This window comes from Schistocerca gregaria, chromosome 3 (assembly GCF_023897955.1).
Source record: "Schistocerca gregaria isolate iqSchGreg1 chromosome 3, iqSchGreg1.2, whole genome shotgun sequence".
NCBI classification, from domain to species: Eukaryota; Metazoa; Arthropoda; class Insecta; order Orthoptera; family Acrididae; genus Schistocerca; species Schistocerca gregaria.
In genome coordinates, this window is record NC_064922.1 from 521,122,910 (window position 1) to 521,137,691 (window position 14,782).

The following is a 14,782-nucleotide window of genomic DNA, read 5'->3' on the forward strand; positions in this document are numbered from 1 at the left end:
GCGAACAGTGGAAGTTTTTTTCTTTTGTATTTGGCACTGTGACACGACGATAGTAAAGGAGATTATAGGGTAGTTACGGCACTGTCGCGCGCGTTAACACCGAGGCATGCTGTTGCTTACATGTCCATTAAGTCCCTGTGACAGAAAAAGGGTTGAGACGGTGACATGACTCAGTTCCTCCTCCGCCTTACAACGTTTACTGCTGCGGAAGGCCACGATAGTGGAGGAGCTCAGCTGTGCTTCGTCGCGTGCGCCCCTGGTAGCGTTACGGAGGGCCGATGTGCAGACAGCTGCGCAGCCATTCTGATTTCTCACTTTCACACGTTGTTCTGGGCAGCCATTCTGATTTCTCACTGTCACACGTTGTTCTGGGCAGCCATTATGATTTCTCACTGTCACACGTTGTTCTGGGCAGCCATTCTGATTTCTCACTGTCACACGTTGTTCTGAGCAGCCATTCTGATTTCTCACTGTCACATGTTGTTCTGGGCAGCCATTCTGATTTCTCACTGTCACACGTTGTTATGGGCAGCCATTCTGATTTCTCACTGTCACACGTTGTTCTGGGCAGCCATTCTGATTTCTCACTGTCACACGTTGTTCTGGGCAGCCATTCTGATTTCTCACTGTCACACGTTGTTCTGGGCAGCCATTCTGATTTATCACTGTCACACGTTGTTCTGGGCAGCCATTCTGATTTCTCACTGTCACACGTTGTTCTGGGCAGCCATTCTGATTTCTCACTGTCACACGTTGTTCTGGGCAGCCATTCTGATTTCTCACTGTCACACGTTGTTCTGGGCAGCCATTCTGATTTCTCACTGTCACACGTTGTTCTGAGCAGCCGAGAGGTCAACGACGTCGTCCGCAGTGCTGGCTGCCAAAGCAGCGCCAGGTAATTCCAGGAAGGCCGCTTGCCATATCAATGGGGAGCGCCTGCGTCGACACGCATAGCATGCGCGTGAGCCAGTGCAATTTCAACTGACAGCAGATGTCAAAATCAGCTGTTTCACACATCCACCACTGTGTGTGTAAATGTGGTCTGAAGTGCTATGTCGCAAAGAAAAACGGCAATTATGCAAGTGCTGGCGCTGTGTTTTCTTTCAGTAGACTAATCATCCTGTTTACCCTTGAGGTATCTGTTTTGGTTTGCTTGTGTGGCACGATATGTGGCAATAGAAACTAATTTTTTTCTTCTCTTTCAGTGGAAGTACTGAGCTACATTAGTAAATGTTTCAGGTGTCTTATTTTCTCCCTTACCTTAATGACATGCTTTTGGTAAATTTATTTAATTTTAATTTTGAGGAAAAATTGCTCTCTTTTATGTAGAGCGTTAACGTTGCTTAGTATCTTAGGAGAATACTTGAAAATTAGTAAGCCTACAGTTAGATGAATAAATGTTTCCCTTATCCACTTCAACATATTAGCTTGTTAGTGCCCATTATTGTTACATTTGACAGGAAAGTACTTTTACAGATTTTCTGGACAGGAATGAACGTCTTGTTTAAGGACTGTCGAACAACTTTTTTTATTCCTGTGTTGGTAGTTGTGAGAAGTTCATTACTGGGAATAACAGGCAATTGAATATAAAAGTTTTTGTACAGCCTGAAACGCATCATACCAGGCATTTAGAATAGGCTAAGTGAACTATTAAAACAAACACTGTAAATCTTTTCTTAATGAACTAATAAAAACCTCTCATTATTTAAATTTAGATAACATTATTTGTTGCACTGGGTCTCATTCTCGTTTTTCAGCGTTGCCTAAAAGTAACGCAAGCAGTAATGAGAGCACTTTAGTAATTTTTATGCATTATTCTACTACGACTGTAGGTGTTGTGATTTTTCTTAGAGAACAAGGTTTTGGGAAACTGGAACTGGGAGAGAAAACTGCATCCCCCAAACCAAGTAGTAAGTAGTCAAAGATGAAAGAGCTACCGCTATACATTTTAGAGGGGAAGTTGTGCAGATATGCTTCAGTAGGTTTCCGACGCCACCGAAAGAACCTGGACGGATACCACAAACCCAGTACTGTACTTGATGAGCCACAGTTTGACAGAAGTAACCACATGCGTTTGAAAATAGCGCAACTAAAGAGAAGATGATGTCTTATAATGAACTATGAGACATCAGCATGTACCAAATGCAGGAAATGTAATGTGGGCTGTGTGCAAAATGTTTTCTCTCCTCATAACACCAAGTAATTTCATGATTCTGTTTTTGATTTGTATTCACCTTTAATTTGTTGCTTTCGGTAAAAACATGAGTAACCTTTCCGTATAAATTTATGTTTTGCCCTCAGAAGTGTTTAGCGTTACAAACAGGGTGATTCCTTGACGATATTACAAACTTTCAGAAATTTTGGAGAAGGGTAAATATATCAATTTGAGGTAAGGTACTCTGATCCGAAAACGATCAGGACGAAAATTATAAGGGAAAAATAGTTCTGATACCTCTCACAGTGGGATATATGCACCGGTACTGACGTTTTCAGGAGTGTAGAGTAGAGTAGGTAACTTTCAGAGCCGGTAGTATGGACCAAATCAAGAAAAAAATGTCCAGTAAATACGGGCTCTAAAATTCAAATCTTAAGAACTGTCGGCATTTGTTCAGTAGAATGGAGCCGCACGGAGTGGCCGAACGGTCTAAGGCACCATGTCACGGACTGCGCGGCCCCTCCCGCCGAAGGTTGGAGTCGTCCCTCGGGCATGGCTGTGTGTGTGTTGTTCTTAGCATTAGCTAGTTTAAATAGTGTGTAAGACTAGGGACTGATGACCTCAGCAGTCTGGTCCCTTAGAAATTCATACACACAATAGAAGAGATGCGTTCCATATTAGCGAAGATCAACAAGTGTTCATAGCTCTTAAGGTGTGCACTTTAGATCACATGTTTACTGGACATTTTTTGGTAATTTTGATCTATACTACCACGTGTGACAGCTGCTTGCCCCATAATTTAGTATCGACAGTACCGGTACATGTATTCCACTATCAGATGTCTCAAACCGATTTTCGATTATAATTATCGACCCGGTCATTTTCGTACCTGAGTCCCTTACCTCAAATTAATGCATGGATCCATCTCAATCACTCCTGAAATTTTGTAAAATCATCACGCAACCACTCTGTATACGGTACTGTATATTATATTAAAATAATTAAGGTAAAATGTAATTTTTCACTTCAAATTACTATTTTTCAGTGTAACATACAAAGTACAAGTAATAAACGTAAAAAAATTGACAAAAATAATTTGGACACTAATGGGTTCAGCTAAAGAGATAATCAGATTGATTTATTTGTGTACCATACATGATGGGTAAGGAGGAAAGATACATGCTTTGAGGGGGGATTCTGAACAAAAACTTCATATGGAAATATGTCCTATTCCGAATGGTTTCCAAGACGAACACATTTAATGTGCAATGAAAAATACAGAAAATAAATAATAAGCATTGCCATTGCAGGGTGGCTACTCAAACGTGGAAGAAACAAGACGTGAGAAATGCAGCTGTGAGTAAATTACTGGTGAACCGGGGGGGGGGGGGGGGGGGGGGGGGTGGAGGTGTCCATACCACAGTAATAAATAATTACTTTCCTTTCCTCTCAGTTGAGATACACTAGCCATAACTAGTAGTTTATCAGCTGATTTTTTTTTGGGCGGCATGAATTTACGCTGTCTATTTAAATATACTAATATATGATGGTGAAGTACTTAGCCTGTAAATTATTTTGTTTATATAGACTCTAGTTCTCATGATAAACCATTCTATAAAAATACAGTTTTTTTTTTACTAATATACCCTCATTAACGTGTCTTTTTCGAAGTAAGGCAACTGTACTGAATATAGCCTGTGACCCAATATGGGCTAGTGTCTTTGTGACAGGAATCCGTCAGTGGCACCTAAAGCGCATTTAGCAAATTACTTTAACTATCTCTGCTTCTCACAGAGAGCTTGGCCATTTCACAGATGAGCTTTTGTTATTTGTCATTCAGTCGTTACTATTTTATGCAAGTAAGCTTCTTGCATTACTCATTGATTACAGTTTTTCTACAAACGTGATACTGTGTCAGTTACTTCATGAGAAGGGTTGAAACCTCCTAACCAGTAAAATAAATTAGTGTCTTTGTATTCCTGCATATCGGAACGAAATTTATACTTCTATACCGCTAATCGAAATTTGTCAGGCTAGACGATGAGTGGATATCGGTAGTAGGCTACTTACAACGAGGAAATAACCAAATTAACCTATGAATGACTGTAAACTGTCAAGAGTGCAGCCCACATTTACATATATTTTTTCCGGTCTCAATAGACAGATAATTTTGACAGATCTTCGTGTTTCTAAGAGGACATTTTCACGAACCCTGCAGATTATAGAAATGCTTGCTGCTGGTTGAACAAGAGCAAATGACTGAACATGTCGTGGCGGAACCAGGTACATAGACATCACAGTCACTGGGAAACGAGTTTCATTGCAGCAAATGTAACACCTACCCCCATGAACCATGGACCTTGCCGTTGGTCGGTAGGCTTGTGTACCTTAGCGATATAGAAAGCCTTACCATAGGTGCAACCACAACGGATGGGTATCTGTTAAGACGCCAGACAAACGTGTGGTTCCTGAATAAGGGCAGCAGCCCTTTCAGTAGTTGCGGGGCAACGGTCTGGATCATTGGCTTATCTGGCCTTGTAACATCAACCAAACCAGCCTCGCGTTGCTGTAACTGCGAACGGCTGAAAGCAGGGAGAACCTGCAGCCGTAATTTTTCCTGAGGGCATGCAGCTTTACTGTATGGTCAAATGACGATGGATTCATCTCGGATAAAATAGTCCGGAGGTAAACTAGTCCCCCATTTGGATCTCCGGGTGGGGACTATTCAGGAGGACGTCATTATTAGGAGAAAGAAAACTGGCGTTCTACGGATCAGAGCCCTTAATCGGGCAGGGAGGTTAGAAAATTTAAAAAGGGAAATGGATAGGTTTGGTGGCAGGAGGAACAAGACTTCTGGTCAGGTGAATAGAGGGTTACAAATACAAAATCAAATAGGGGTAATGCAGAAGTAGGTTTAATAATGAATAAGAAAATAGGAGCGCGGGTAAGCTACTACAAATTGAATAGTGAAAGCATTTGTAGCAAAGCTAGACACGAAGCCTACGCCCAGCACAGTTGTTGTTGTGGTCTTCAGTCCTCGGACTGCTTTGATGCAGCTCTCCATGCCACTCTATCCTGTGCAAACTTATCCATCTCCCAGTAACTACTGCAACCTATATTCTTCTGAATCTGCTTAGTGTATTCATCTCTTGGTCTCTCTCTACGATTCTTACCCTCCACGCTGCCCTCCAATACTAAATTGGTGACCCCTTGATGCCTCAGAACATGTCCTACCAACCGATCCCTTCTTCTAGTCAAGCTGTGCCACAAACTTCTCTTCTCCCCAATCCTATTCAATACCTCCTCATTAGTTATGTGATCTCCCATCTAATCTTCAGCATTCTGTAGCACCACATTTCAAAAGCTCCTATTCCCTTCTTTATCGTCCATGTTTCACTTCCATACATAGCTACACTCCATACAAATACTTTCAGAAACGACTTCCTGACACTTAAATCTACAGCACAGTACTATAAGTTTATATGCCAGCGAGCTCCGCAGATGGCGAAGAGATTGATGGAATGTATGATGAGATTAAAGAAATTATTCTGATAGTGAAAGGAGACGAAAATTTAATAGTCATGGGTGACTGGAATTCGATAGTAGGAAAACGAAGAGAATGAAACGTAGTAGGTGAATATGGAATGGGGGTAAGGAATGAAAGAGGAAGTTGCCTGGTAGTATTACGCACAGAGCATAATCATAGCTAACACTCGGTTCAACAATCATGAAAGAAGGTTGTATACATGGAAGAGGCCTGGAGACACTGTAAGGTTTCAGATTTATATAATGGTAAGACAGAGATTTAGGAACCATGTTTCAAATTGTAAGACATTTCCAAGGGCATATGTGGCCTCTGACCACAATCTTCTGCTTATGAACTGTAGATAAAAGCGGAAGAAACTGCAAAAAGGTGGAAATTTAAGGAGATGGGACCTGGATAAACTGAAAGAACCAGAGGTTGTAGAGAGTTTCAGGGACAGCATTAGGGAACGACAGACAAGATCGAGGGAAAGAAATACAGTAGAAGAAGAATTGGTAGCATTGAGAGATGAAATAGTGAAGGCAGCAAAGGATCAAGGTCGAGGACTGGCAGGAATCCTTGGGTAACACAAGAAAAGTTGAATTTAATTGATGAAAGGCGAAAATATAAAAGTGCAGTAAATGAAGCAAGCAAAAAGGAATAGAAAAGTCTCAAAAATGAGATCGTCAGGAAGTGCAAAACGGTTAAGCAGGGATGGCTAGGGGACAAATGTAAATATCTAAAGGCATATATCACTAGGGGTAAGATAGATACTGCCTACAGGAAAACTGGAGACCTTTGGCGAAAAGACAATCACTTGCATGAATGAGCTCAGATGGAAACCCAGTTCTAAGAAAAGATGGGAACGCAGAAAGGTGGAAGGAGTATATAGAGGGTCTATACAAGGGCCATGTTCTTGAGGACAATATTATAGAAGTGAAATAGGACGAAGATGAAGAGGAAATGGGAGATATGATACTGCTTAAAGAGTTTGACAGAACACTGAAAGACCTAAGTCGAAACAAGGCCCCGGGAGTAGACAACATTCCATTAGAACTACTGATAGTCTTGGGAGAGCCAGCCCTGGCAAAACTCTACCATCTGGCGAGCAAGATGTATGAGACAGGCAAAATACCCTCAGACTTCAAGAAGAATATTATAATTCCAATCCCTAAGAAAACAGGTGTTGACAGATGTGAAAATTACCGAACTATCAGTTTAATAAGTCATGGCTGCAAAATACTAACGCGAATTCTTTATAGACGAATGGAAAAACTAGTAGAAGCCGACCTCGGGGCAGATCACTTTGGATTCCGAAGAAATGTTGGAAGACGTGAGGCAAGACTGACCCTACAACGTATCTTAGAAGATAGGTTAAGGAAAGACAAACCTACGTTTCTAGCATTTGTAGACTCAGAGAAAGGTTTTGACAATGTTGATTGGCATACCCTCTTTCAAATTCTGAAGGTGGCAGGGGTAAAATACAGGGAGCGAAAGGCTATTTCCAATTTGTACAGAAACCAGATGGCAGTTATAAGAGTCGAGGGGTGTAAGAGGGAAGCAGTGGTTTGGAAGGGAGTGAGACAGGGTTGTAGACTCTCCCTGATGTTATTCAATCTTTGTAGTGAGCAAGCAGTAAAGGAAACAAAAAAAAATCGGAGTAGGAATTAAATTCCATGGATAAGAAATGAAAATTTTGAGGTTTGCCGATGACATTGTAATTCTGTCAGAGAAAGCAAAGGACCTGGAAGAGCAAATGGACGGAATAGACAGTGTCTTGAAAGGAGGATATAAGATGAACATCAACGAAATGAAAACGATGGTAATGGAATGTAGTCGAATTGAATCAGGTCATGGTGAGGAAATTAGATTAGAAAATGAGACACTTAAAGTAGTATATGAGTTTTGCTATTTGGCGAGAAAATAACTGATGATGGTAGAAGTAGAGAGTATATAAAATGGAGACTGGCAATGACAAGGAAATCGTTTCTAAAGGAGATAAATTTGTTAACATCGAGTATAGATTTGTCAGGAGGTCGTTTCTGAAATAATTTGTATGGAGTGTAGCCATGTATGAAACATACACGATAAATAGTTCAGAAAAGAAGAGAAAAGAAGCTTTCGAAATGTGGCGCTGCAGACAAATGCTGAAGATTAGATGGGTAGATCACGTAACTAATGAGGAGGTACTGAATAGAATTGGGACGAAGAGAAATTTGTGGCCCAACTTGACTAGAAGAAGGGATCAGTTGGTAGGACATGTTCTGAGGCATCAAGGGATCATCACTTTAGTAATGGAAGGCTGCGTCGAGGGTAAAATCATAGTGGGAGACCAAGACATGAATTCACTAAGCAGATTGAGAAGGATGTAGGTTGCAATAGGTACTGGGAGATGAAGAAGCTTGCACAGGATAGAGTAGCATGGAGAGCTGCATCAAACCAGTCTCAGGACTGAAGACCACCCTCACAACAACAACAACAACAACAACAACAACAGCAACAAATGTAGCACATAAAGCTGCGTTTGCTGCATCTGAAACAGTTATGCTGGTACCATGGAGGAAAAATACAGAAATGGTGCAGTTTTCGACTGTCGGCCAGGGTTTACACAAAGTTGATTGTTTTCCAAATCAGGGACAGTACCAAATAATAAGTTTTATGTTGATGTGGGGCAGTGCCTACGAAACTCTGAGCGTTAACTTGGTACCGTTGCTCCATGGGACAATGCTTATAAAATTAATCTTAAAATCTAAACAGTTATTCAAATATTAAATTATTGATAATATAATTGCTAAAGATTTTTCATTGTGAGTTTGTATGCTGAGAGACAAGTGAACCTAGAAGATAACTATTTTCTATGAAATATGGTACTGTTAGATGACAGCTTATCCAGAAACTGTCATGCAACATATATTATACATTTATATGCACATCCCCATGTCCTCTACCTTTCCTTTTATTACGGTGAAGAATCTATGATCTCCTGCAACCCTGGGGAGCTATTTCTAGCTAACTTGTGCAGCACAGAACTTTACGTAAAAGGACCATCAGGGGCAATAAACGTGTTCGGAGCTGAAAGCTTTCTTTCAAATTAGGTAGCAGGAGCAGAGTCCACTTCGTCCCATCTCCATTGGCTGGGCAGCCAAAGGGCCAATCTATCTGTCGTAAAACTCCAGTGAACGATGTATACAGAAATATTTTTGGAAACATAATGCATGAATCTAAGTGCAGATGCCAGAATGGGAGAAACATGGGACCTGCCGTTTTTCTGTGGTCTTGCCATGAAAGAATGTTAGTTTAAAATCCTTGCAATGGGCACGCTGACAAGCACACAATAATTATTTCTCTAGAATGTGCACTTTCCCATGTGTGTCTACGTGTAATCTGTTCGATAGGCCACGGTTAGATACCTGTCATGAGATGGAGACATTTTATGTCTTCCTCCACATATAAAAAAAATGGCTCTGAGCACCGTGGGACTTAACTTCTGAGGTCATCAGTCTCCTAGATCTTAGAACTACTTAAACCTAACGAACCAAAGGACATCGCACATCGTAGCGGTCGCGCAGTTCCAGAGTGAAGCGCCTAGAACCGCTCGGCCACTCCGGCCGGCACTCCGCATATCAGGCCATCACTGTTTAACCATGACAAAATCCGCTGCAGCAAGAGTTAGTTTAATTTATTTACAAAATTATTATCGTTCCGAACTAGCAAGGTTTGCAACAATTGGCCGGCGAGATTCCTACATTGGGAGAAACAGTTAAGTTCCAGACAGCAAATTCAAAGGACTCTTGCTGCCAGATTATCAATGAAAGAACACGCAATACTAGGCAACCGACGAGAAAGACTTGCTCTCGTACAAAATGATGTCTCCGTATTAGTACTGAGTGCAGAGGGCAAGCTGCATTCAGAATCTCCAGCCATTAGTGCTGCTGTCTTCCACATTCACACCATATAGGAGTAATAAGAACGAGTCGGCGATGCAGTCGCCGAAGCAAGAGGGACGGTATGCTAATTAACTTTCATCAGAGTTTAAATGTCCTGTTTTAATGTTAGATTTGGTTTCATGATTATGCTTTTATTTTGTTCATCCATCTGCGACAAAGTTAGATTTCCCGGTTACAATTCAATGCCCGTTTATTACATGTTCACATACGTACCTTAGTAGTAATTCACATGTTGATACTTTACGATAATAAACAGAAAAAGTTTGTTTCTGTTGTAGACAGATGAGCCCCTTGTTTAATATATCCAAGTCTGGTGCGGTACTTGTATTTTCATACTTGATTGGGCAACCCCTATTAGTGTTTCTACAATATAATGTCTCCATAGTGCGATATTGTATTTTCCTTAACTTTTCATGATCTTCTGTGGAATTTCCCTTTCCTGCAAGTCACCAACAGTTGGACTTACAGAATCTTTGGGATATGCGAAACAGCTTAACTCGCACCTCACAGTACTACAAACTGATTCAAAGTTTTTAATTTTCGTTCACGATTTCTTCCAAACATGTGACCCTAACGACACAGCAGAATAAAAGAGCTCCCTAAATGAAAGTGTAATCAACTGATAACACAAAAAATTACTAAGAAGTTTCTTCAGAGTCATTATAAGGACTCATGTTGAGACTTGTAGCATGATTTACATGACGGAACTTACGATCACAAGACCATTGTTGAGATTAAAAACAAATATTATCCCATCCTTCAAAACGTATTCAAGATTTGGTTGCCACAATACAAAGCATTTATTAAAATTTGTATTTGAAATTAGATTTACTGTTGTAGAAGTTGCCAACAACCATCGGTATTTACACATAAGTCCAGTGACGGAAAAGTAAGTGTGAAAAGGTCAAACGCTAAAAATATTACAAACTTCATCACTGCAAGTTTTTAGAGCTTTGCAGGCACGCATAAGTTCTGGGAAGAAATACTGTCTAATTTATGGTTTTTCCTGATGAGTTTTTAATGACTGGTGCTAAACTGAGCAGTTCTTCCTCTCTCGAAATTTATGCTGTAGTCGGAAAGTTTCATTTTACTTCATGCTTGGTTATTATAAGCCAGTGATTAACATTTTTCATTTCATTTCGCTACACACTCTTCGAGGACAAATGTGCGGTAGCACTGCAACAGATAAAACATCCGTCTGGCGGTCAGATTAGCTTTTTCATTGCCTAAGTCCCTCAAGTCACGTTTCATTGAAATGGATACGACCGATTTTCATCGCCGTTCTGAAAATTTTCTGTCTTCGTAACCGTTTCATGGAAAGTCTGATCCTAGTACCTTCGTGGTTAGTGTAGTAGAAAGTCAGTGTTTGAGGGAGAAGTAACGGTGTCTCACAGTGAAAAATAGTTTTCTCGTTCGTTTCTGAAAGCTGCTTTACTAATCTGCAGTCTTAATAGAAACTTCAAAACGTTGTATTTGCATTTACTGTTGAGGAATGCTTTACTGAAACGTCTCGGTGACCGAACCAAAGAACACTAGTTCGAAGCCCACTCTGTAATATAATTTTTATCGGTCACCTTTCAGTTCTTTCTCGTCTGGAAATGCATGTTAAAGTGAAAAATATGCCATTGGTACACCGTGGTTTGGAGTCCTCAAACCGTAGGATCCCCTACAACTGGCTGGGGCAATAAGTTCGAAGGTTGGAGGACGTGTGGGAATCCACACATCCAATGGACGGTTGCGTAGTAAACACAAAGGTTTTCTAACAACATTTGGATTTGTAAGCACCTCTCATATTAATGCTATATCGGCGTTGTTTTTTGTTGTTATAATTACCCGCGTTATCATTACCTGAGCATGGCGTGCTGTCAAAAGAAAACTGGGTGGTGCATTTCTGGATTCACTAATGTCCAGCCGGAACACGATACTGTTTATACCAGTCACTCGCCTTTCGAATGTACACGGGCCGCATCCACTCACTGCCCACACTACAAGAGACCATACCTCCTGAAAGCAATAACTATGTAGGCGGTAAGGCGAGTTCCGAACAGCTTATTGCAAAACTTAAAAATACATTCGCGTATATTCTGAAAATCTTTCTGTGAAATAACCCATTGCACTTTACATTTGATAACGGCCAGAACTAATGCTTGATTGTTTATTAACGTATGAGTAAAAACAGAATACTTTGGTACCTGGCGCACGAAAATTTGTAAGTACTGACGACGTACTGTCGGTAAACACGGTTGTACACAGGAAGTATAGGTCAGTTTTGTAATGTTACTGAAATTCCTCAGTGATGCACTCCCAAATATCTTGATAATAATTCATGTTTGCGTGTACCTGAACACAACAGGCAACAATACTGTCCTTTAGTTAGTGGATGCACTACAGTTCTATAAAAACACTTTCGTCCGATTCTTCACAACGTTCAAACCACACTGGAACAAACTATCGATAGAAACATTGCAACGTTCCGCGTAACGCGCCTTTACACTCCATTAACGCACTGTCCAGCTACTACGCGGATACGAACACACGCTGATTGCATCGTGTCTCAAGTAATATTCTAGATGCGTTTCGTAATGAACATGCCTCATACAACGGACGTTTTCGACAATTATTTACCCACTTCAGTTATCTTGACTAATCTTGTTGTTTAGAATAGGCAATAATATCAGTTCACGAATACATACACTTTGGGATTTGTGTTGGTCGCACCCAGTGGCTCATCCATAGAATTGCACTCGATCTCCGGGTTATGCTCACGTTGCCGGTTGTACTTAGAGCTGCAGCTGTATTTCCCATGCTACTCTGAGACTTGGCCTCCCATCACTCAGCCATTCCAGAGTTTGGCATCTCGGTTGAATACTGTACGTGCGTTCAGAGGCTGTCGCCTCACCTTGTGGTTCAGACTATTTTTGCTCCAGGACAGAGAAGAGAACGTTGTTAATCGTAAACATATTATTTGTTGTTTACCTCGATGTAGGTTCTTCCACACCAAGCTCTATTCAGGACACATCAATATTGTTTAACAAAGAGATTAGCCAAACATCCATGCAGATTGAGAAGTTATTTCATTTTGTTTCGGCTATCAGCTTAGGCAGTTCAATATGCAATTTTCAGGCCCCATATGCACCTCTCAAAACTTACCGATATTGGCGTACTGGGTCCATCTCTTTCTGGACGTGGTGAATTCTTAAGTACTTCCTTCGAGGACCTGACTGCAACTGAGCTGGCTTTTTGAATTACCTAAGCTGGTAGCGAAAATAAAATAACATCTGAATATGCACGGCTGTTTGGCGAATTTCTTTGTTAAATATTTGACCAGTCACTGTCCCACGTCCACAATGGATGTACATCAATACTGAGTCGCAAATCGTACATGTCTCCTTAGAAGGCAGCTGAGCGGTACGTGTCCAAATACCTGAAATCTACTCCCAGTTGCCTTCCACATACATGTAGGAGATGTGGTATTGTTAAATCGGAGGAATCTTTTTGAAACACCCTGTTATTCAGAATGCACTCCGTCACGTGATCCTTGTCTTACGAAGTTATTTAAAATGATATATTAGCTTAATCTGTTTCAAATATACGTATATCAGGAGCTCACGTGAATTCAGCGTCCTTATGCGTTGCAGATGCTGCAGAGTTGATAGCCCAAATATCGAAACAATTTTGATATTGATGCTGATGAGCGCAACTAATTTTCTGCTGAAATTTAAGGTATAAACGAGACAGAAATTCCTGCTTCGGTTAGTCTGAATAACACCAGGCACGAGCCATCGGCAACGTTTGTGTACAGGCAAGAAACAGAGGAAAGCTATTACAGCGAGTGTTACGGTACGGCGCTTGCCGTTAAACTGCTGGCTAATCGCCACTAACCACCCCGCCGCTGAAAAGTGAATTTTGAGTGCCAGCGCTGTAGCCGCCCGACCCTATTCACGACGTCTGAAAGGAGAACTGAAAACGTCCACCGATGTGAAGGGCCTACCGCCAATGTGCGGCGCTCTAAAGCGTTGGAGTAAAGCATTTAAATGGTCTGATTTAAATAGCGTCTATCTAAGGGAATTAGTTGTAAATCAACCTCATATTGTAAAAGTGACAATAGGTAACGTCATGGGGTATCGAGAATAGATCATTACAAAGTAAAGTGAAATGATTCAGCTAAAAATTGTGGAGCAGGATGTCCATACGTCATTTCGAACTCTATAGGAACATACGTGATCTTACTGCCTCGCCTTTATACGGATTCATCATGCCTGTTTTGCTGTTCACTTAAGATTCATCTGAGATAGCGTTTGTAAAATTATCCCAGCACGGAGGATATAAATGAACATTATTCATCAAAATAGGGACTAGAAAATGTGCAGATGATAGAATTACCAAACTATGCACAAGGCGACATGAAATAAAATCGTCATAACATCTGAACTGTTCGCGTTAGCACGTTGAAACTGCACGGTTAGCCGCGGGGTATGGTGGTAATTAGCAAGAGCATGCGCATGTGTCTTTTTATTGTCAGCCACTTTCATTTTTTCATTTGGATGTGTTCGTCAATAAGTTAAACTGGCGCATTTGGGGGCTCAGAATAAGCATTTCGCGATCGAAAAGTCTCTTTATCCTCAACGGGTTACATTGTAGAGTGCAGTTTTCAGTCACGGAATAATCGGTGTGATATTCCTTGATGGCACGATGACTAAAGAACAGCACGTGAAGGTTTTGGAAGATGATTTCATCCCCATTATCCAAAGTGGCCTTGACTTCGACAGGATGTGCAAGGCGGAGCGCGATCCCATGGAAGCAGTAGAGTGATGTGCTGGAGGAGCACTTTGGGTCCGCATTCTGGCTCTGGGGCACCCAGAGGCCACTGGCATGGGCCTCAATTGGTCGCCATATTCTCCGGATCTGAACATATTAGACTCCTTTTTGCGGGACTATATTAAAGACAAGGTGTACGCCATAGCCCCAAAACCATTAATGAGCTGAAAATAGCCATTCAGGAGATCATCGACAGCATCGGTGTTCCGACACTTGAGCGGGTCGTGCAAAGTTTTCGCTATGCGTCTACGCCACATCGTCACCAACGATGGCAGTCACATCGAACATGTCACAGCATAAATACGAATATCTGTAGTGACATTTATATGTTGAATGAAG

General features: G+C 41.2%; 1 protein-coding gene across 1 annotated transcript in view; it reads right to left on the reverse strand.

Annotated features, from left to right (window-relative positions):
• Positions 1-14,782, reverse strand: part of LOC126355445 (synaptotagmin-12-like) — a 310,563-nt gene that overhangs the window by 194,242 nt on the left and 101,539 nt on the right. The gene's annotated exons all lie outside the window — the stretch shown is intronic.